The sequence below is a fragment of the Oryx dammah genome, unplaced genomic scaffold, assembly GCF_014754425.2.
Source record: "Oryx dammah isolate SB20612 unplaced genomic scaffold, SCBI_Odam_1.1 HiC_scaffold_22, whole genome shotgun sequence".
Lineage (NCBI taxonomy): Eukaryota > Metazoa > Chordata > Mammalia > Artiodactyla > Bovidae > Oryx > Oryx dammah.
The window spans coordinates 57,130,571-57,154,634 of record NW_024070206.1 but is presented as its reverse complement, the minus strand read 5'-3'; the positions used below and the strand labels follow the sequence as shown (position 1 = coordinate 57,154,634).

At 44.2% G+C, this 24,064-nt stretch overlaps 1 non-coding gene and 1 pseudogene across 1 annotated transcript; both read right to left on the bottom strand.

The window, feature by feature from the left end:
- Window positions 1-4,912: 4,912 nt before the first annotated feature.
- Window positions 4,913-5,453, bottom strand: LOC120880935 (annotated as a pseudogene).
- An 18,182-nt stretch (window positions 5,454-23,635) lies between these two features.
- TRNAG-UCC lies at window positions 23,636-23,708 on the bottom strand. The gene has a single exon. It is a non-coding gene; the product is annotated as a tRNA-Gly (tRNA).
- Window positions 23,709-24,064: the final 356 nt, after the last annotated feature.

The following is a 24,064-nucleotide window of genomic DNA, read 5'->3' as shown; positions in this document are numbered from 1 at the left end:
ATTGGGGTTGGTGGCTGAACAGTTTCAGGACAAGGGCTGGGGAAAGGAGAAGCTGGTAAGAGAATAGAATGTAGATGCTGGCGAGGCTACATCAGAAGGGCTTTTGTAAGACAAGGAAAGAAATGTAAAATTACTCTGAGAGGTGGCTAACTTGAAGGGTTTTAAGCAGGAGAGTGAGACAATTAGAACTGAATTTTAAAAGCTCTTTTGTTCATCCTCTGTCAGGAATCCTTCTAATATTTGAAGACAGCTAGCACACCTTATTGCCACTTACCATTCTTAAATGGGGTGGTTTCCAGGGAACTTTCAAAAAGATTGCCTTCTTTTGAGCAAATCTATGTTCCTCTGAAAATAAAGAATCTGAAGCTGAACAGAAGGGTGCAAATGGGATATAAACAGCATAGAGCAGAATAGGATCCTGCTACCCTTGTTTGCTTAACTGTTGCTCTCATATTAAAGCAGATTTCAGGTGCTGTGGCACATTGTTTATTCATTTTGAGGTTTATAGTAGACTAAAGCAAAACAGACATTTTTTCCCCCCTAACTAAAATTGATGTTTAGTCAAATCCCCCCCACCTGTGTAAGTAAGAGTTTAAGTATCCCTGTCAAATGTCATATTGATGGTTTTGGTTCATCCTCCATGTCTATCAAGATTGTTTTGAATCTTGCTTGTCAGCTACAAATTTAATAATGACGATTCCTGTGTCTTATCCAACCAGCGATTTCTCTGTGGAGTTTCCCCTTCCGATAGACAAGAATGATGTTTTTTACCTTTATTTATTCAGCCAGATAGTTCAGTTCAGTTCAGTCGCTGAGTCATGTTTGACTCTTTGCAACCCCATGGATTGCAGCATGCCAGCCTCCCTGTCCATCACCAACTCCCGGAGTTTACTCAAACTCATGTCCATTGAGTTGGTGATGCCATCCAACCATCTCACCCTCTGTCATCCCCTTCTCCTCCCGCCTTCAATCTTTTCCAGCATCAGGGTCTTTTCAAATGAGTCAGCTCTTTGCATCAGGTGGTCAAAGTAATGGAGTTTCAACTTCAGCATCGGTCCTTCCAATGAACACCCAGGACTGATCTCCTTTAGGATGGACTGGTTGGATCTCCTTGCAGTCCAAAGAACTCTCAAGAGTCTTCTCCAGCACCACAGTTCAAAAGCATCAATTCTTCGGCTCTCAGCTTTCTTTATAGTCCAACTCTCACATCTATATCTAACTACTGGAAAAACCATAGATGAACTTTTGTTGACAAAGTAATGTCTCTGCTTTTGAATATGCTGTTTAGGTTGGTCACAGCTTTTCTTCCAAGGAGTAAGCATCTCTTAATTTCATGGCTACAATCACCATCTGCAGTGATTTTGGAGCCCAAAATAAAATGTCTCACTGTTTCCAGTTTCCCCATCTATTTCCCATGAAGTGATGGGACCAGATGCCATGATCTTCATTTTCTGAATGTTGAGCTTTAAGCCAACTTTTTCACTCTCCTCTTTCACTTTCATCAAGAGGCTCTTTAGTTCTTCCTCACTTTCTGCCATAAGGGTGGTGTCATCTGCATATCTGAGGTTATTGATATTTCTCCCGGCAATCTGGATTCCAGGTTGTGCTTCCTCCAGCCCAGCGTTTCTCATGATGTACTCCGCATAGAAGTTAAATAAGCAGGGTGACAATATACAGTCTTGATGTACTCCTTTTCCTATTTGGAACTAGTCTGTTGTTCCAGCCAGATAGAAATCCACTCAAATATTTTCCAAATCAAGTCTTATAAGATTCAAAATAATATCATAAAGAACGCAGCCAAATGTCTCAATGAAATCAATTCATGTGATTTCTTGGATCTTATCCATATCTTCCAGTGTAGTAAACCATTTAAAAATTGTTAGTAAGCATCTTTTCACCTTTATCGCAATCAATTAAAAAGCACCTGTGAAGCCTGGCCGGGTGTCAGCATCCGTCTTCTGGACTTGGAGTTTCTGGGTTGCATTCTTTTATCTGCAGGGATCCATTTACTATTGTGTCTGTCAGCTTTTCCGTCCTCTGTGATTTCTTGAGAATTACCAAAGGGGTGAGTTCCTTTGCTGCCACAGTGGATTGTAATGGACAAGTAACTTCTGTCTGTCCAATCGCCGCCCCCCCACCCCTGCCCCATCTTCCAGCAGTGGTTTCCCCAACGGTAACGTGAAGGCAGCAGTACTTGACCCTAGGACAGTGGTGAGAATCGCGTGAGTTCATGTATGCATGCTCTACTTTCTCATTAGAACAGTGTCCTGTTCGGAGCAAGTGCTTAGTGATGGTGAGTGTCAGTTATGAATGAATTTGCAGATGGTTGCTCTCTGTTTATTAACATTTGGCTAAATTCTCTGAGACCTCAGGCTAGTCTTATTACCTCTTTGAAAATAAATTTCTAGTCTGATATGAAGATGATAATCATCTGGTTTTCTCACAGAGGATCAAATACAACACTATGACAGACTTGCTGCCCACAAATAGGGTTTGGGTTCAGTTCAGTTCAGTTCAGTCGCTCAGTCGTGTCTGACTCTTTGCGACCCCATGAATCGCAGCACGCCAGGCCTCCCTGTCCATCACCATCTCCCGGAGTTCACTCAGACTCACGTCCATCGAGTCCGTGATGCCATCCAGCCATCTCGTCCTCGGTCGTCCCCTTCTCCTCCTGCCCCCAACCCCTCCCAGCATCAGAGTCTTTTCCAATGAGTCAACTCTTCACACGAGGTGGCCAAAGTACTGGAGCTTCAGCTTTAGGTACATATTGATGCTGGAACGACTGAGCTTGAACTCAGCCATTTTTAAACACAGGAGACAAATGCAGATAAACAGCTCTTCTGTACACAAAAGTAGACACAACTTGGTTTTACTTTTTTTTTTTTTCCTGGTAAAATCATTTCTGGTTATTCACCAACCAAGTCAAACATCTTGATGGTTTGTCAGTTTTGAGATAGCTATGAAATGGAAAATACGAATTTTGCTTGGAATGTCTATAGTCATAAGTGATTTTTCATTTTAATTCATGTATTACAGTTGAATTAGCCAGTTATTAAATTCTCCAAAATACATCCACTTGGTAGATAAAAGCTGTATTTTAAAACATGAGTAAAATAAATAATAGATACACTTTTTCAAAATAAGTTTTATTAAACTAAAAATGTGTTTTGCCATTTGTCCTTGTGTAGTCCTGCCAGAATTGGTCCACGCAATAATTCTGTGTACTCTGTTTCTGTAGCGAGGATGTTCCCATACTAAAGAGTTGAGGCGAATGCAAAAGAGAGTCACTGTGAAGTTAAGTTTGAGCAGTCTGCGCTCAATCAAAAGGGAATGCTGCCCATTCATGCTTTCATAGATACAGGGGCATGACGGTGTGGTGGGGCAGGAGGTCTAAACACTTCTGAAAAACTCGCCTTCTGCTCCATCTCTAACATCATTGACCTGGTTTTGGCTTAATTTGAGGAGCCACCGGGAGAATTAAATATATTGCATATAAGAGGCAGGCACACAGCTGGGACTCCAAAGCGGATCAGTATAAGTGCTCACTGCTTCTGAGACCTCTCTCTGGCTCGGACAGCCATGAAAGGAGAGTTAAACAGTCCAAAATGCACCAAGAGTGAGAACTGGCACCCTAAATAGATCAGTTCCTTGGTTATTATGGTACATTTAAAATGGAAAAGAATCTTGATTGAATCCTATGTCTTCATTCCAAGAACTGAGTCTAGGAGTTGGAGGACTCAGAGAGGGTCTTTGTATAGAAATTTGAGAAAACCGAAGCTAGCTTGGGATCGAAATTTCTTGCTGGGCCACCTTGCCCCATGTACCATGGAACTGATTCATCTTGGGTAGGTGTTACTGACTTCTCATGTGGCGCCATAAGCCATGCCCACAGCTGGCATGTGGGGCAAATGCCGTTCCTTTTTTGGTGCGTGTATCGGTTGGTTGTGTCTTAGTCGGGGCTCCAGGGAGTGGAAATTCTGCAGCTCTGAAGTTGCTGTTGCAGACGTTCAGAGGCGTCAGTGAGTAGCAATCAAGTAGCTTTCTTATTTACTTCTAGTTCCTGGCTGCAGTCCAGCTCCCAACTGTTGCCAGTTGGGTTAAAACACTTGGAGGGATGTGGCATTCTTTCTGCCAGAGATTTCATTTATTCATTTTTCTTCCTTAGAAATAAATGTCTGAGACTGAAGCCACTTCAGAAGAGGAAGTAGGTTGGGCATGTGTGTGTTTGTGTGTGTGGTGTCCTGTTTTAAAAAACAAAACAAACAAACAAAAAAAACACAAAACACAAAACAAGCTAATCATTACCAGAAGAGAGGATTCTAAGCAGACTTTTGTGAGGAGGGCATGTAGTGACATCTGTTTACCTACTCAAAGCCCATTCCTCTTGCTTCCTTGCAAACAGATTGTTGCGTTTATCTGGTAATTTACTTTTCTCTATAATGCAGGACATGTATAATGATATTTAAAAGGAAAAGAAAATAGCACAGCACTTCAACCCTCTAGGAGAAGAAGAGGAAAAAAAATGATATCGAATCCCCCTCAAAGATATAATGACATTTAGGGCTGTAGTTGGTGAAATAACATCCCCAGAGACAGCCCTGGAATCTGTGGATGCGTTACTTTACGTGGCAAGAGGGAATTAAAGCCTCCCGTGGAATTAAAATTGCTTATCGGTTTTGGAAGAGGGGCAGAGGACTCAGAGTGATGCGAGGCTAGGCTCACCCCTCCACTGCTGTTTCTGCAAGTGGATGGGGGCCACAAGCCAAGAAGTGCCGGTGGCCTCTGAGACGGGAAAAGGTGCTTCCCTTTGCCTCCAGGAGGGAGGGCAGCCCTCTTGACACCGCAATGTTAGCCCAGTGAGATCCGGCTTAGACTTTTACCAGAGCTGCAGGATAAACATGCTGTTTTTTTTTTTTTTTTTTCCCAGTCTAGGTCTTTATTTTTACACCCATCAGGCCATGAATTCATAGGGAATGGGCTCCAACAGTTCGGGTTCCCTTCCCTTGATCCTCACAAAGTGTGCTTCTCTGGGTGGAGCAGGCTGGCGCTTCAGCTGAACCCAAGTCCCTTTCTCTTTGGCTTCTGTCTTTTTCTGATCATTTTCCTTCACATGTTTCAGGAAGCTATCTCAGCTCGTAGAGTGCTTAATATGCTCGATACGCACATTAATTCTCTTGGCAAGAATCTTGCCCTTAACTGGTTTGTTTATAATGATGCCAACAGCATGCCGAGTAACGTTGTAGACTCTCCCAGTTTTGCCATGGTAATATTTGTGGGGCATTCCTTTTTGAACAGTACCCATTCCCTTGATATCTACAATATCACCCTTCCTGTAGATCCGCGTGTATGTGGCCAAAGGAACAACTCCGTGTTTTCTGAAAGGCCTGGAGAACATGTAGCGGGTGTCCCGCCTCTTTTCCTTTGTGTTGTTCATTTTGGCGAATCTGCCTGAGGGGCCAGGGCAGAGATAGGAGGCGGGAGCCACGCACTGGCCTTTACCTGGCTAAACGTGCTGTTTTAAGCCCCCGAGTCTGCAGTGACGGTCACAGGCACTCCCTGCTGGCACGCTCACTCAGTGTGTCCTCCAGGCAGGGCTTTTGTTTTTCCCTTTGTTATACAGTACATCCTTGTTGATTATCCATTTTAAACACAGCACTGTGTACAGGCAACCATAAGTTCGTTCTCTAAGTCTGTCTCTTTCTCTCCCTCTTTGTAAAAATTTGTTTTTATTGTGGTAAAACTCACACAGTATAAAACATTACTATTTTAACTATGGGATTGCCTGGTGGCTCAGATGGTAGAGAGTCTGCCTACAATGTGGGAGACCAGGTTCGATCCTGGGTGGGAGAAGGAAATGGCAACACACTCCAGTATTCTTGCCTGGAAAATCCCATGGACAGAGGAGCCTGGTGGGCTACTGTCCACAGGGTCGCAAAGACTTGGACATGACTTAGCGACTAAACCACCACCACCAAAGACCTTTTGCTACGTGCTTTCCAATAGTTATAGTTCTTATTTTGTCTCACACATCGTTACATTAGTTAGAAACTATAAAAGAGTTTTAAGTAATTGATGCTATTCATTAATTCTTATTACCAGCTAATTAGAGGCAAAGGTGGGCGTGGGGGCAATGTCTTACCCGCCTAAGCAGCTGGGCTTGCAGGCAGGAGTAGGGCTGCCTGGCCTCCTGGGTGGGGCTGGCGTGGACTCTGGGCTGGCTGTCGGGGGCGGAGGGGGAGGGGTTAGGGGGTCACAGCCCCTCTGTCCTCTCCATGGGCAGAGCTTGTATCATTGGTGGGAAAGACAGTGTTTGCCACTGATTTTATTCTTTTCTTCATCCATTTTGATTCACTTTGGATTTAGTGCAAATTCCTCTGATTCTAACAGAGGAACTCAGTTTAAGTGCTGGTTTTAGTTTATTTGCTTTGTGGATGGACTTTTGTTTTCATCCTAAATGTATCTTCATTTGTACCTCAGAGGCCTGTTGGAAACGTTGCATTGGGGCCACCAAAGTACCATCAGTTTGGACCCGGATCTTAAATCATCCAGAATGCACCCACTTCCTCAGAGGAGCTGGCGAATCTGTGTCCTGCAGAATCCAAGTAAAAGCCAGGAACCAGCTTACAATTCTGTCTTCTCACTTCACAAACCTGGAACCATTCTAGAAGCATATACACATCTAAAAATAGGCTTCATTTATTTAGAAAAAAATCAGATGCTATTTTAATGTAAAGGGTTTCCCATTCCTTCTTGTTTCATAAAAACCAAACACAGTTCATTTTGTAATGTAAATGCTCCTTTTTGTTTTAAGAAATTATGGAGGATGTCTCAAGCTCCTTTTATAGCATCAAAGCAACATTGCACCAGACACACTGAGGCAAATAAAGAAGACTTTACTCTTGGCTGTTGCAACAGAGGCCAGGGGCCAGAACTCAGCCTGAGGTCCATGGAAACACGGGTTAGGCAAATTTTAAGAGCTGGGGTGGGAGTGGGGTCCTAGGCCACTGTGCTTGTTAACTGGCCTTCCCCAAAGGCCAAGTCAACTTTCTCATAGCTTCGGGACAAACAGTGGTTTTACCACTTGGAGAAACCGAGAGATGGGGAGTCTCTTCCTTGAAGACCCCACTTCCCAAGTGTGGCTCCCAGGTCCTAGAGAAAGACAGTCCTAGGTGGTAAAACGAACAAGAGGCTTTTCAAAAAAATGTGTATCTCAAAGGGGCAATGGCAATGACAAGTTTTACTAGAGTAGATGCTCTCAGGGCAGAGAGGGCAGGGCCGGGTGATGAGAAGCCTGTCCAAAGTGTAGTCGAGGCAAGGGGACACCAAGCCCTGTTGGGCACTAGAAGTCATCAAATCAAAGGAGACAGAGGACAGCAGGTTTCCGTACTCAGGGGTGTGTATGTGTGTGTAAGACAGACCTTGCCCAACTCTGAGCCTGTCTCCGCCCAAGGCTATTCTCTCCCTGCCGACAGCTCCTCCTTCACTCTTGTCTTTCTGCCTCCTCTCCGTGGGAAGCGCCCCTCAGACCTCCCCTCTCCCTCTGGCTCACTCTGCTCTGCACTGGTCTTGTCGTGACTACATTTCCCTTTCCTTCCATTCATGGTGTATAACTCATCCACGAACTCACTGAATACTAAGAAAAGAAAAACGGACTAAGTACCAACGTTTGCCTCGCGTGATTCTAGACCCGGCAGTGCAGGGATGAAATCCACACAGTCCGTGGTCTGGAGAGGTTTACAGTACGAGTGGGGCAGCTACTAAACACAGACTCGGAGCCTGAGAAGCTCTCTTTGCAGGAGTAAAGCAGAGCGCACAGGAGAGGTCAAATGAGGCCCTGCTTTGGGCTGGCGGGAAGAAGGTACCCCTCTTCCGTCTGGGCTGGAGGTGCGTGGATGCGCCGCAGAGGGGGCCGGAGGGAACAGTGTAAAGATGCTCAGATGGTCCGTGGACAGGATGCCAGCGTGGCTGGAGCTTAGCAATCAGGAGAAAGGGAGGGCAGATGAGGCTTACACGGAGGAGGAGGAACTGCACTCGGACTGAGGTTTGACCACAAGGGAAATTCATAGGCGTGAATTAGGGCTGAAGGGGGGCCTGTTATGACGTCACACACGGCGGGCGGCAGAATGAAAGAGGGGCGCGTCTGTTCCCCACTCCCACCCCCACACTTGCGGGTTAAGCCATACATCAAGGGAGATTAATTCTATGTTTTCCTGGAAGGCCCAGTTCTTTACACACACCTGCTGGGTCCGTGCCTATTACTGCTGTGGTCAGCTTTGCGAAGGAAGACTCCCAGGGATGGAGACTTCTCCCAGCTCAGTGATGCGGCTCTTTCTCTGGACCTCGGCAGGAATCCATATTTGAATTTACTTGGCCTGGGAGTTCAGATATTAGTACTTCCACCATTCTCATGTGCCTGCTAACGTCACTTCAATTGTGTCCAGACTCTGCGACCCTGTGGACGGTAGCCTGCCAATCCTCTGTGCATGGGTTTCTCCAGGCAAGAATACTGGAGTGGGTTGCCATGCCCTCCTCCAGGGGATCCTCCCAACCCAGGGCTCAAATCTGCTGTCTCCTGTGTTGGCAGACAGGTTCTTAACCACTAGGGCCACCAGGGAAGCCTCTCCATCATTCTTAGGTGTGATAAATGTGGGAGCCCCATCTTTGGACTCTACACACTCGAAGTTTCTTTGTTTGGAAGCTCAAAATGTGGTTTCCATGAGATTAATTAATAACATTGTATTAGATGCAATGATCTTTTTAGAGAAGATAATGTTCCAACATTTGCATCAGGAACGGACTGCTAACCCTAGAACCCCCAGACACTGCTTATGTTATACTGCAGATTTATTGTGCTGAAAGTAGCTTGGAAGTTTCCAGAATGTTCTCCTCTGGCTCTTTCATTCACCAGCACAAGGGTCCACCCCTAGAATGAGTAGGCTTTTCCCACACTTTTCTCTGTATCCTGGCAGGTCTGTGGCCACAATCATCTTGACCCGTCGCCACCAGCTCAGGAGTGAGTGTGCTGTTTGTGGAGGAGACAACGCATTTGGCTTCATGAATTCTACTTCATGCAATGCCTTTGCTAGGAAATGGAAATAATTGCTCTTCCCTTGTGCTTCTCTCTGTTTTCCTGCTGCCGCTTCACACAGTCTATTGATGAAAAGGAGCTTGTCAGGAAAATCAGACTAAACCCTCTAACGGCAGAGGAACACATTATAGAGAAGTAGCTATCAATTCCACAAGTTAAGCAAATGCCTGCTCTGTTTTTATGTAGAGACAGACAGAAGGACAAACCAAATACCAGGCGAGACATCCTGGGACACCAGATGCTCCAAGCGCTGAGGACGTTCATCTAGTGTTTCTGCAGATCTTAACATAGGGGCAGAATTCTGTTCATTTTCACCAATGAATTAATGGGCAACAGGACCTAAGCAGACTTTCCTTGGTGAAAAACTGGGGTTCCATGCTGTTCTCCCAGTAATAAGTTGAAGGGAGCATGGGCCAGCTCCAAATTTAAGATACTTTTCTGTTTATTTGCTTGTTTTTAGAAAACATTTAATCAGAAAGTGAAAAGTGAAGTTGCTCAGTTGTGTCAGACTCTTTGCGACCCCAGGGACTGTAGCCTACAGAGTTCCTCCATCCATGGGATTTTCCAGGCAAGAGTACTGGAGTGGGTTGCCATTTCCTTCTCCAGGAGATCTTCCCGACCCAGGGACTGAATGTGGGTCTCCCGCATTGTAGGCAGATGCTTTACCATCTGAGCCACCAGGGAAGTCCTTTAATTCAGAGCAACCTGATAAAATTTAGCCTCCTTTATGCTACACAGTATGTGAATTGTTGAGAAATGTTGCTGAACGGGCACTGACCTGACCGTGAAAAAACAGAAAGTTCGATGGTTGTAATATAGCACATCCCGTGGAGAAGGTGATGGCACCCCACTCCAATACTCTTGCCTGGAAAATCCCATGGATGGAGGAGCCTGGTAGGCTGCAGTCCATGGCGTTGCAAAGAGTTGGACACGACTGAGCGACTTCACTTTCACTTTTCACTTTCATGCATTAGAGAGGGAAATGGCAAACCACTCCAGTGTTCTTGCCTGGAGAATCCCAGGGACGGTGGAGCCTGGTGGGCTGCCGTCTATGGGATCGCACAGAGTCGGACATGACTGAAGTGACTTAGCAGCAGCACATCGTGAAGTGTCCAAAGCTCAATAAATATAAGCAAATATGAAGGATTATTTTCTTCCTCTGAGGTCACAACCTTTGACCTGTGCTTCTAAGGTTGTTTAGAGGTTTAGCATCACTGCAGGCTAACCTGAGGATGTAGGTGTTATGGTGTGGTGTGGCAGCTGGCGGCCCATTGTGGAAGTAAAGTGCAATCACTGGGACTTTTGCCATCAGATCAAAGTGCCTGTTCAGAGATGCCCTTCTTCTTACCCAGGTCACTGGTCTCAAACTCTGCCTCTGCTGGGCTTCTACAGAGAAAGCATCAGGTGGGCAGGGGAAGGACAGTCAGGGGGTGCTTTTACTCTTAGTCCTTTCTCCATCAGAGTAACTCCCATCAAAGTAAAGGGCTTTCTGGTCCACAAAAAAAGATTCTGAAAAAGGCTCACATTATAAACTTCATTTAAAGAAAGCATTCCACTGCTCATAAAACCACTGATTTAGGGAAACTCAGTACTTTCTTAACTGGGACAAAATGAATAAAAAGACTTTCTCTGTGGTCTGGTTATCAAGTCTTCAGATACACAGTAGGAGAGGGACTGGTTAATCAGAGTCTGTACTGACACATGGAGGAAGAATTCTGTAACTAAGGGTTTAGAAGAGCAGTTTCAATTCTCTACGACTGTCATAATCTCAGAAAGTGCAGTCAAGCTAAATCTGGTCTTGAGACTCGTTGCTAGTCTTGTATTTCTGGCAGAAAAGTCGGGGTGTAGATAAAGACCGAAGTAGTAAATATGTATTTTGACTTTCCCTAGGGGCAGATTTAGCTTTCTGGCATCTAGCTTTGGTTCTGCTGCTCTGTTTTAATCAAGGCTGTATGTCTCTGAGCAGATGTGACAAATCTGACCAGACATTATTAATAGAACTGAAAGGAAGCCTGACCACAGACATCAGCTCCAGGTCTTCAAGGTTGTACAGGAGAAGCTGAGACCCAGGGTCGGTGGAGGTCTGACCACCAGGGCAGCATGTTAGCCTGGTAAGTCCTGCAGGGTTTGGAGCTGGTTCAGCCACTTTCTGTGGCTTGAATGCAGGAGAGGATAAGACAGACTGTGTTTGGTCTTATCTTGAGTCACTTATAATAATAACTTTTTCATGTTAACCAACAGCACTTGCAACTCTATATTCTTCTCTATGCATTTACACGCTCTACATCCAAAAAGTCATGGCCAACGTGGTGAAAGTTCATAGCAGCCTCTCTGCCTTTGTTCCCTGCTTTCTTTGCAGTGTAAAATAATTTTTTTTTTTTTTTTGGTTTTTGATACACAGAAAGCTCAAGCATTTTGCCATTGAGTGAAAAACCTACATGTAACAACTTCCCACCAATCCCTGCTTGACTTCTTCCCACTTTGCATTTAACCATTTATTTTCCTTTCTGCAAGAAGATGGAAACATTCCTGCACCCTCTCTGGTTTCAGCAGTTTTGCTCACAGTTATTTGTGGTCAGGGATTATTGCTGTTATCCAAAATATTTCTCTGCTATTTGAAGATAATGGGAAGAGGATTTTAAAGTCAAGGAATGAAACCACTAATAGTATATAAAATGAACTGGGGTGTTTTGATGGGTAGTGAGCTCAGATACAGTGTTTGTGATCAGAATTGGAAAAGCTTTTGGGTTGAAAAACACATAGCCTCAAGCAACACAGCATGAGATTCTTGCTATACTCTAGTAAGTGAAAGTGTTAGTTGCTCAGTCATGTTTGACTCTTGTGACCCTATGAACTGTAGCCCAGGCTCCTCTGCCCATGGAATTTTCCAGGCAAGAATACTGGAGTCATTTCCTTCTCCAGGGATCAAACCCAGATCTGCCACATTGCAGGTGGATTCTTTATGGTCTGAGTGCCCAGAGAAGCATCACTCTAGTGAGAGGCACAGCTCTAAAAAAAGTGGGCTCTTCTATAGCCATAGTGAACAGACTTGTGGGCATAGTTAGGGAGAGAGAAGATGGGACAAACTGGGAGAGTAGCCTAGAAACATATACACTGCCGTATGTAAAATACATAGCCAATGGGAATTGGCCGTTGACACTGGGAACTCAAACCCTGAGCTTGTGACAACCTAGAGGGGTGGGATGGGATGGGAGATGGGAGGGAGGTTTAAGAGTATACCTATGGCTGATTCATGTTGATGTGTGGCAGAAACCAGTACAACATCATAAAGCAATTATCCTCCAATTAAAAAGGAAAAAAAATTGGGCTCCTCTAAATGCTCCTAAAGAAGAGGAATTGGGCCCACACTTCCCTTAAGGAGGAGCGGCAAATGACAACAATGGGTTTCTGTGGTGATGACTGCTGAACATGGCCTGGAAACCGCTGGTAGTTTCACAAACACAGTAAGGCATCAGCCTCCTTAGGGTGAAACGTGGACTTTGAAACTTGCTTGGATTTCAGTCTGTCATCTTTCAGCTGATTTAGTCATTTAGCTCCTTTGCAGCATCTTTGGGACTCTACCTGGCCCTGTAGTTATGTAACCATATCAGTTCAGTTCAGTTCAGTCGCTCAGTCATGTCTGACTCTTTGCGACCCCATGAATCACAGCACGCCAGGCCTCCCTGTCCATCACCAAGTCCCGGAGTTCACTCAGACTCACGTCCATCGAGTCCGTGATGCCATCTAGCCACCTCATCCTCTGTCGTCCCCTTCTCCTCCTGTCCCCAATCCCTCCCAGCATCAGAGACTTTTCCAATGAGTCAACTTTTCACATGAGGTGGCCAAAGTACTGGAGTTTCAGCTTTAGCATCATTCCTTCCAAAGAAATCCCAGGGTGGATCTCCTTCAGAATGGACTGGTTGGATCTCCTTGCAGTCCAAGGGACTCTCAAGAGTCTTCTCCAACACCACACTTCAAAACCATCAATTCTTTGGTGCTCAGCCTTCTTCACAGTCAAACTCTCACATCCATACATGACCACAGGAAAAACCATAGCCTTGACTAGACGGACCTTTGTTGGCAAAGTAATGCCTCTGCTTTTCAATATGCTATCTAGGTTGGTCATAACTTTCCTTCCAAGGAGTAAGTGTCTTTTAATTTCATGGCTGCAGCCACCATCTGCAGTGATTTTGGAGCCCCCCAAAATAAAGTCTGACTCTCTTTCCACTGTTTCCCATCTATTTTCCATGAAGTGATGGGACCGGATGCCATGATCTTCATTTTCTGAATGTTGAGCTTTAAGACAACTTTTTCCCTCTCCTCTTTCAGTTTCACCAAGAGGCTTTTTAGTTCCTCTTCACTTTCTGCCATAAGGGTAGTGTCATCTGCATATCTGAGTGCTGGGGTCCAGCCCCGGTGGATCTAGGGTAATTCAAAGGGGAGATGGCGTGGCATCTTAGAAAGAATTATTTAATTAGAAATATAAGAGAGATTAGGAAGAAATAGTGTAGTAGCAAAATTTAGTGGAGAAAAGAGGCTGAATAACTTGGCCTACGGGAAAGCCAATGAAACTTCAGGACAAGAAGTTTGCACCATCTACGTTAGGCCACCGGCGCTCATTTGAATAGCGGAGGGTGCCCCACCTTGGGCTCCCTCTCTCATGGGACTTAAAAGCCAGGGCAAGCAAGTAGACATGGTGAGCCTCCCTGCTCCAGATGGGAATTCAGCCAGAAAATAGAGTAAAGAGGACACAGGGGAAACCAGTCTTTCCAGTGACTGGCCCATCCTCTATCATTGTAAAGGCTTTTTATACCTTTTTTCGTACATAGAGATCAATGGATAATATAAAATTATGCAGTGCCAGTAGCCCTGACTCTTATCGAGACCAGGCTTTCTCTCTGCATATTTAGTTGTATACACAAGCCTTAGGTGATTTACATCATCTTCTGGCCAGAAGGCCAATTAACATTTTACGGCTCTTTTCTGATAAGGGTTTGTCAACCAGAAGACTTATTTGCCTTAACAGTGTTGTTCTTCCCAAACTCTGGTGCCACTCTCAGAAAGCACTAAATAAAGTTACATTCTTGCATAGCAAAGACACAACAATTTATAACAATGAAAGAAATACAGTGATTTATAACAAAGAGAAAATTAATTAACTCAAAAGTCTAGTGTTGCTAACATCAAAACTACTATATTCATATTTCTGCATCCTGATTACATTGATTAATATCCTCCCAGGTGCCTAAAAGATAAAGGATATGGAGGCCTAGCAGCAAACAGTAACTCAACAAACTAACTCTTCAGCAAACTAATTCTTAACTGTAAAAGGCTCTATATCTTTAAGATGTTTTGATCTTCGTGCCTCTCACAGTTGGGGGCTGTAAGCAATTCACAAATTGTAAAAGTCCGGGGGAACCTGTCAGGCAAGTTAGAGAGCCATCAAAGGGGTTTGAGCTGAAACATTCCTTTCATATGCAGGAGACTGAAGCCCTGAATTAACTTTTTTCCAGAGAATGTCAGAAGAGTGGAAAGCACAGTACAATAAAGCAGGCAGACTCTGGTTTTGGGGGGTAGATGTTCAGGAAAACCCAGGGGGAATCCCTGAAGCCTGACTCACCTTGCCCATCAGGCCTCTCCACATGACCTTGTCATGGGTGGGATCTCCCGTGCTGGCTCCCGGCATCTGAAGTTATTGATATTTCTCCGAGCAATCTTGATTCCAGCTTGTGTTTCTTCCAGTCCAGCGTTTCTCATGATGTACTCTGCATATAAGTTAAATAAGCAGGGTGACCATATACAGCCTTGACGTACTCCTTTTCCTATTTGGAACCAGTCTGTTGTTCCATCTCTAGTTCTAACTGTTGCTTCCTAACCTGCATACAGATTTCTCAAGAGGCAGGTCAGGTGGTCTGGTATTCCCATCTCTCTCAGAATTTTCCACAGTTTATTGTGATCCATACAGTCAAATAAAGTCAATAAAGCAGAAAAAGATGTTTTTCTGGAACTCTCTTGCTTTTTTGATGATCCAGCAGATGTTGGCAATTTGATCTCTCGTTCCTCTGCCTTTCCTAAAACCAGCTTCAAATCAGGAAGTTCACGGTTCACCTATTGCTGAAGCCTGGCTTGGAGAATTTTGAGCATTACTTTACTAGCATGTGAGATGAGTGCAATTTTGCGGTAGTTTGAGCATTCTTTGGCATTGCCTTTCTTTGGGATTGGAATGAAAACTGACCTTTTCCAGTCCTGTGGCCACTGATGAGTTTTCCAAACTTGCTGGCATATTGAGTGTAGCACTTTCACAGCATCATCTTTCAGGATTTGAAACAGCTCAACTGGAATTCCATCACCTCCACTAGCTTTGTTCATAGTGATGCTTTCTAAGGCCCACTTGACTTCACATTCCAGGATGTCTGGCTCTAGATGAGTGATCACACCATCGTGATTATCTTGGTCATGAAGATCTTTTTTGTACAGTTCTTCTGTGTATTCTTGCCACCTCTTCTTAATATCTTCTGCTTCCGTTAAGTCCATACCATTTCTGTCCTTTATCGAGCCCATCTTTGCATGAAATGTTCCCTTGGTATCTCTGATTTTCTTGAAGAGATCTCCAGTCTTTCCCATTCTGTTCTTTTCCTGTATTTCTTTGCATTGATCACTGAAGAAGGCTTTCTTATCTCTTCTTGCTATTCTTTGGAACTCTGCATTCAGATGGTTATATCTTTCCTTTTCTTCTTTGTTTTTTGCCTCTCTTCTTTTCACAGCTATTTGTAAGGCCTCCCCAGACAGCCATTTTGCTTGTTTGCATTTCTTTTCCATAGGGATGGTCTTGATCCCTGTCTCCTGGACAATGTCACAAACCTCATTCCATAGTTCATCAGGCACTCTACCTATCAGATCTATGCCCTTAAATCTATTTCTCACTTCCACTGTATAATCATAAGGGATTTGATTTAGGTCATACCTGAATGGTCTAGCAGTTTTCCCTACTTTCTTCAATTTAAGTCTGAATTTGGCAATAAGGAGTTGATGATCTGAGCCACAGTCAGCTCCTGGTCTTGTTTTTGCTGACTGTATAGAGCTTCTCCATCCTTGGCTGCAAAGAATATATTAAATCTGATTTCGGTGTTGACCATCTGGTGATGTCCATGTGTAGAGTCTTCTCTTGTGTTATTGGAAGAGGGTGTTCGCTATGACCAGTGCATTTTATTGGCAAAACTCTATTAGTGTTTGCCCTGCTTCATTCTGCATTCCAAGGCCAAATTTGCCTGTTACTCCAGGTGTTTCTTGACTTCCTACTTTTGCATTCCAGTCCACTATAATGAAAAGGACATCTTTTTGGGGTGTTAGCTCTAAAAGGTCTTGTAGGTCTTCATAGAAGCGTTCAACTTCAGCTTCTTCAGTATTACCGGTTGGGGCATAGACTTGGATTACTGTGATATTGAATGGTTTGCCTTGGAAATGAACAGTGATCATTCTGTCGTTTTGAGATTGCATCCAAGTACTGCATTCCGGACTCTTTTGTTGACCATGATGGCTACTCCATTTCTTCTAAGGGATTCCTGCCTGCAGTAGTAGATATAATGGTCATCTGAGTTAAATTCACCCATTTCAGTCCATTTTAGTTTGCTAATTCCTAGAATGTCGACATTCACTCTTGCCATCTCTTGTTTGACCACTTCCAATTTGCCTTGATTCATGGACCTGACATTCCAGGTTCCTGATGCTGGGAGGGATTGGGGGCAGGAGGAGAAGGGGACGACAGAGGATGAGATGGCTGGATGACATCACTGACTCGATGGACGTGAATCTGAGTGAACTCTGGGAGTTGGTGATGGACAAGGAGGCCTGGCATGCTGCAATTCATGGGGTCGCAAAGAGTCGGACACGACTGAGTGACTGAACTGAACTGATGCAATACTGCTCTTTACAGCATCGGATCCTGCTTCTATCACCAGTCACATCCACAGCTGGGTATTGTTTTTGCTTTGGCTCCATCCTTTCATTCTTTCTGGAGTTATTTCTCCACTGATCTCCAGGAGCGTGCTGGGCACCTACTGACCTGGGGAATTCCTCTTTCAGTATCCTATCATTTTGCCTTTTCATACTGTTCATGGGGTTCTCACGGCAAGAATACTGAAGTGGTTTGCCATTCCCTTCTCCAGTGGACCACATTCTGTCAGACCTTGCCACCATGACCCGCCCTGGGTTGCCCCACGAGCATGGCTTAGTTTCATTGAGTTAGACAAGGCTGTGGTCCTAGCGTGATTAGATTTACTAGTTTTCTGTGAGTATGGTTTCAGTGTGTCTGCCCTCTTGCAACACCTACCATGTTACTTGTGTTTCTCTTACCTTGGGTGTGGGGTATCTCTTCACGGCTGTTCCAGCAAAGCACAGCTGCTGCTCCTTACCTTGGACGAAGGGTATCTCCTCTCTGCCGCCCTTCCTGACCTTCAACATGGGATAGCTCTTCTAGGCCCTCCTGCACCCATGCAGCCCCGCTCCTTGCACGTGAGGTTGCTCTTCCCGGCTGCTGCCCCTGGCCGCGGGTGCTAGGTGGCTCCTCCCGGCCGCCACCCCTGGTCTCGGGTGCGGGGTTGCTCCTCCCGGCTGCCACCCATGGCCTCGGACGAGGGGTGGCTCCTCTCGGCTGTACCTGCACCATTGCAGCCTGGCACTCTCGGCTGCTGCCCCTGACCTCGGAAATGGGGTAACTCCTCCTGGCCACTGCTCTTCGGGCATGGGGTCCTCCTGGTTTCTGCCCCTGACCTCGGATGTGGGGTAGCTCCTCTTGGCCACACTTAGTGCACCGGTCGTGGCTGCCTGTGGTTAGTGCACCCGTCGCAGCCCTGTAACCTGTGTGTGTAACCACATAAGCATGTGATTTCTTAAAGTCCTGGGAAGTGTTGGCCAGATGAGAAATCAGAGCCTTTTATTGCACTGACAATATTCTTTTATAGACTGTCCCTCTCTTTTTCTTGGTTTTGTTCAGTTCAGTTCAGTTACTCAGTTGTGTCTGACTCTTTGCGACCCTTCATAGAACACCAGGCTTCCGTGTCCATCACCAACTCCCAGGGCTTACTCAAACTCATGTCCATCGAGTAGATGATGCCATCCAACCATCTCATCCTCTGTCATCCCCTTCTCCTTCTGCCTTCAATCTTTCCCAGCAAACTTGTCAAATGAGTCAGTTCTTTGCATCAGGTGGCCTAAGTATTGGAGTTTCAGCTTTAGCGTCAGTCCTTCCAATGAATATTCAAGACTGATTTCCTTTAGGATGAACTGGTTGGATCTCCTTGCAGTCCAAGGGACTCAGTAAGAGTCCAACACTAAAGTTCAAAAGCATCAGTTCTTTGGCACTCAGCTTTCTCTATAGTCCAACTCTCACATTGATATATGACTACTGGAAAAACCATATCTTTGACTAGACAGACTTTTGTTGGCAAAGTAATGTCTCTGCTAATTTTTAATATGCTGTCTAGATTGGTCATAGCTTTTCTTCCAAGGAGCAAGTGTCTTTTAATTTCATGGCTGCAGTCACCATCTGTAGTGATTTTGGAGCCTCCAAAATAAAGTCTCTCACTGTTTCCACTATTTCCCCATCTATTTGCCATGAAGTGATGGGACTGGATGCCATGATCTTAGTTTTCTGAATGTTGAGTCTTGAGCCAACTGTTTCACTCTCCTTTTTCACTTTCATCAATAGGCTCTTTAGTTCTTCTTTGCTTTCTGCCATAAGGGTGGTGTCATCTACATATCTGAGGTTATTGATATTTCTTCCAGCAATCTTGATTCCAGCTTGTGCTTCATCCAGTCCAGCATTTCTCATGATGTACTCTGCATATAAGTTAAATAAGCAGAGTGAGAATATACTGGTTCCGATTTGGAACCAGTCATGTTTGGAACCAGACATGTTGTTGCATGTCCAGTTTTAACTGTTGCTTCTTGACCTGCATACAGATTTCTTATCAAGCAGGTCAGGTGGTCTGGTATTCCCATCTCTTTAAGAAAGACTAGAAGTAGAAGAAAAAGAAATAGAGGAAAACAATAGAATGGGAAAGACTAGAGATCTCTTCAGGAAAATTAGAAATACCAAGGGGACATTTCTTGCAAAGATGGGCTCAGTTAAGGACAGAAATAATGTGGACCTAACAGAAGGAACAGTGGAAACAGTGTCAGACTTTATTTTTTTGGGCTCCAAAATCACTGCAGATGGTGACTGCAGCCATGAAATTAAAAGACACTTACTCCTTGGAGAAAAAGTTATAACCAACTAGACAGCATATTAAAAAGCAGAGACATTACTTTGCCAACAAAGGTCCATCTAATCAAGGCTATGGTTTTTCTAGTAGTCATGTATGGATGTGAGAGTTGGACTGTGAAGAAGGCTGAGCACTGAAGAATTGATGCTTTTGAACTGTGGTGTTGAAGAAGACTCTTGAGAGTCCCTTGGACGGCAAGGAGATCCAACCAGTCCATTCTGAAGGAGATCAGCCCTGGGTGTTCTTTGGAAGGAATGATGCTGAAGCTGAAACTCCAGTACTTTGGCCACCTCATGCGAAGAGTTGACTCATTGGAAAAGACTCTGATGGTGGGAGGGATTGTGGGCAGGAGGAGAAGGGGACGACAGAGGATGAGATGGCTGGATGGCATCACCGGCTCGATGGACGTGAGTTTGAATGAACTCTGGGAGATGGTGATGGACAGGGAGGCCTGGCGTGCTGTGATTCATGGGGTCACAGAGTCAGACACGACTGAGTGACTGAACTGAACTGAACAGAAGCAAAGCTCAACATTCAGAAAACTAAGATCATGGCATCTGGTCCCATCACTTCATGGCAAATAGGTGGAGAAACAGTGGAAACAGTGTCAGACTTTATTTTTTGGGGGAGCTCCAAAGTCACTGCAGATGGTGACTGCAGCCATGAAATTAAAAGACACTTACTCCTTGGAAGGAAAGTTATGACCAACCTAGATAGTGTATTCAAAAGCAGAGACATTACTTTGCCAACAAAGGTCCGTCTAGTCAATGCTATGGTTTTTCCAGTAGTCATGTATGTGGATGTGAGAGTTGGACTGTGAAGAAGGCTGAGCGCCAAAGAATTGATGCTTTTGAACTGTGGTGTTGGAGAAGACTCTTGAGAGTCCCTTGGAGTGCAAGGACATCCAACCAGTCCATTCTAAAGGAGATCGGTCCTGGGTGTTCTTTGGAAGGAATGATGCTGAAGCTGAAACACCAGTACTTTGGCCACCTCATGAGAAGAGTTGACTCATTGGAAAAGACTCTGATGGTGGGAGGGATTGTGAGCAGGAGGAGAAGGGGATGACAGAGGATGAGATGGCTGGATGGCATCACCGACTCGATGGATGTGAGTCTGAGTGAACTCCGGGAGTTGGTGATGGACAGGGAGGCCTGGTGTGCTGCAATTCATGGGGTTGCAAAGAGTCAGACACGACTGAGCAACTGAACTGAACTGAACAGAAGCAGAAGATATTAAGAAGAGGTGGCAAGAATACACAGAAGAACTACACAAAAAAGATCTTCACGACCCAGATAATCACGATGGTGTGATCACTCACCTAGGGCCAGACATCCTGGAATGTGAAGTCAAGTGGGCCTTGGGAAGCATCACTACGAACAAAGCTAGTAGAGGTGATGGAATTTCAGTTGAGCTATTTTAAATCATAAAAGATGATGCTGTGAAAGTGCTGTACTCAATATGCCAGCAAATTTGGAAAACTCAGCAGTGGCCACAGGACTGGAAAAGGTCAGTTTTCATTCCAATCCCAAAGAAAGGCAATGCCAAAGAATGCTCAAACTACTGCACAATTGCACTCATCTCACTTGCTAGTAAAGTAATGCTCAAAATTCTCCAAGCCAGGCTTAAACCGTATGTGAACTGTGAACTTCCAGATGTTCAAGCTGGATTTAGAAAAGGCAGAGGACAGAGAGATCAAATTGCCAACATCCATTGGATCATCGAAAAAGCTGGTTTTGCTATTTGGTGTTGAGAGGATGGGAAAAGGTTTGACATGTAAGTGAGTTTAGTTTACAAGCTGTGCTTCCCTGGTGGCTCAAATAATAAAGAATCTGCTTGGAATGCAGGAGATCTAGGTTTGATCCCTGGGTCAGGAAGATTCTCTAGAAAAGCGAATGGCTCTCCACTCCAGTATTCTTGCCTGGAGAATTCCATGGACAGAGGAACCTGATGGGCTACCGAACATGCTCATGTTTTTGGAAAGCAATTTGCTTATCCTTTTATCTTAGTCTGTCATATGATAGAGATTTTGGAAACAAAAATATAGTGAAAATACCTGGGTAATAAATCCACTTCTTTAAGTGGATGTAAGATTGCTCTTGGATTTCTGTGGTGGCTCACCAATAGAGAATTTACCTGCATTGTGGGAGCTGCAGGAGACTCCAGTTCGATGCTTGGGTTGGGAAGATACTCTGGAGGAAGGCACGGTAACCCTTTCCAGTATTCTTGCCTGGAGAATCCCCATGGGCAGAGCCCCCTGGTGGGCTACAATCTGTAGGGTTGCACCGAGTTGGATATGACCAAAGTAACTTAGCACTCATGCATGCATGAAGATGTAAAAGCAATAAAATTTGGATGGTATTCCATATTTATTATTTACTCAAAGACAATGCTTTTGTTTTTCCTAAGAATTCATTATTTGTTAATTATTTGCAACCACCCGCCAAATCATGCAAATGTCAGAGTTCTCTTTCAGTCAAGAGTTCCACAGAAGAAAAGGTAGCAAAGAGAAAAAGAAAACGTAAGAAATATCTCATTTTATGTAAAAACATGTGTTTCTGAAAAACTGAGCAACATTTGGGTAATAAAAGAACCCATACCTTAAAAAAAGAGAGAAGGTTTTGTGTGTCCTCTACATCTTGACTCTGTCCTGTTGATGGTTCGACAGGGCTGCGTCCTTCGCTAGACTTGATGACGGAGGAGGAAGAAACGTCTCCTAAGCAGGCAGAGAAGCAGGGTGGGTTGATTTTTCTTAAAGGTCGACTCTGCAAACCATACATTAACTACCACTTAGGTTTGTTCCTTTCCTGCAGGGCTGTGGGTGAGTCATCTTGGTTCATTATTCTTTAAAAATAACCCAGAAGAAGCGTTGACAACTGAAGGAAGCCCACCTCTGGCGTTCAAGAAATCTGCTAGGTCCCCTCCTGCAGGGCAGGGAGGGGCTCCGTGCTGGGCAGCACATGCGCAGCCTCCAAATAGCCGTCTGCTCACCTGTGAGGAAAGCTTTGCCCCAAAGGACCGAAAGCCTCCAGTAGATTCTCACAACCCAGTTCTGTAATGCACTTTGCTGAGTCTTTCATGAAAGGAGTCATTTCTTAATTTTCCTGGCGATACAGTGCGAAAATATCAGCATCTATGCTCAATTTCCTGAATAAATCAACCCCTTGTCAATTCAGTTGTGGTAGAAAAGTAGAGAAAAGGGAAGAATCCTTTATTTTGCATTTGACAACTTAAATGTTATATATGTGGAATCATCCCTAACTGCATCCAGCTACCCTTCCTTCTTCCTTCCTTCTTTCCTTCCTTTCTCCTTTCCCTCCTTTCCTTCTTCGATATCTGTTAAATAGTCAGAAATTTTTCTGGGTGCAGGACATAAACTGGTTAAGAAAAGCATATATATCCAAAGAGGTAATAATCTAGCATGATGTGTGTTGTAGAAATATATTTTGAGCCACATATATATACATTTGCATTTTGCAATAAACACATTTAAAAAAAAACTAAAGAGAATCAGGTAAAATGAATTTAAATTATGTATTTGATTTGATTAAATACTATGCATCCAAAAGAGTATCATTGAAATCTTTTCCTTTTTTTTTTTTGGTTCTATATCTTCAAAGTTTGCTGTATATATTTTTTCTCCAATTATACTAATTTAAATCCATCTTTTGTGTTTCTTCTAATCTTTGTTTCTGTTGCAGACAACTTTGAATTCTGAATTCTGCCTCCTCCCCCCAGCTTTATTGAAATATAATTTACATATAATGTGACGTGACTTCAAGGTATACAACACAGTGACTTGATACACTTACATATTGTGAATTGATTACTACTATTGGGTTTCCCAAGTGGCTCACTGGATACAGAATCTACCTGCAATGCAGAAGACACAGGAGATCTGGGTTTGTTCCCTGGGTCAGCAATATTTCCTGGAGGAAGAAATGGCAACCCACTCCAGTATTATTGCCTGAAAAAAGTCCCATGGCCAGAGTAGACTGGCCGATTGTAGTCCAAAGGGTTGCAAAGGGTCAGAGATGACTGAGCTGCTAAGCACAGCACCCATCGTCTGTGAGTCTAAATCTGCATTGAGGTAGTTAGCACCTCTGTCACCTTACATAGTTATCTGTTTAGTTTTGGTGTGCTGTGAACATTCAACACCTACTCTCCTAGCACATTTCAAGTGTATAATACAGTATTTTAACGATAGTCACCATGTTGTACATTAGATCCCCAGAACTTATTTATCTATGTTTTTCTCTTTTTGGCTGCTCCTCATGGCATGCAGAACTTTCCTGACCAGGGATCGAACCTGGGACCCCTGCAGTGGAAGTGCAGAGTCTTAACCTCTGGACCCCCAAGGAAGCCTTCATCTTATAACTGGAGGCTTGCACACTTTGACCAACATCTCCTCATTTCTCCCCCTCCCCAGAATCAGGCAAGCACCACCCTACTCTGTTTCTGTGAACTTGGCCTTTTCAGATTCCACATGTAAGGAGAGTCATATAATATTTGTCTTTCTCTGTTTGATTTATTTCACTTTGCAAAATGCTCTCAAGGTCCATCCACGTCACATGTGACATGATTTCTTTCTTTCTCTTAGCTGAATAATATTTCATCATATATATGTGGCATAGTAAGTAGGGGAAGAAGAATGTTCCAGAAGGAAGGAGTACTACGCAATAGAAAAGTGCTAAGAGACAACATTGTCTGTCAAACA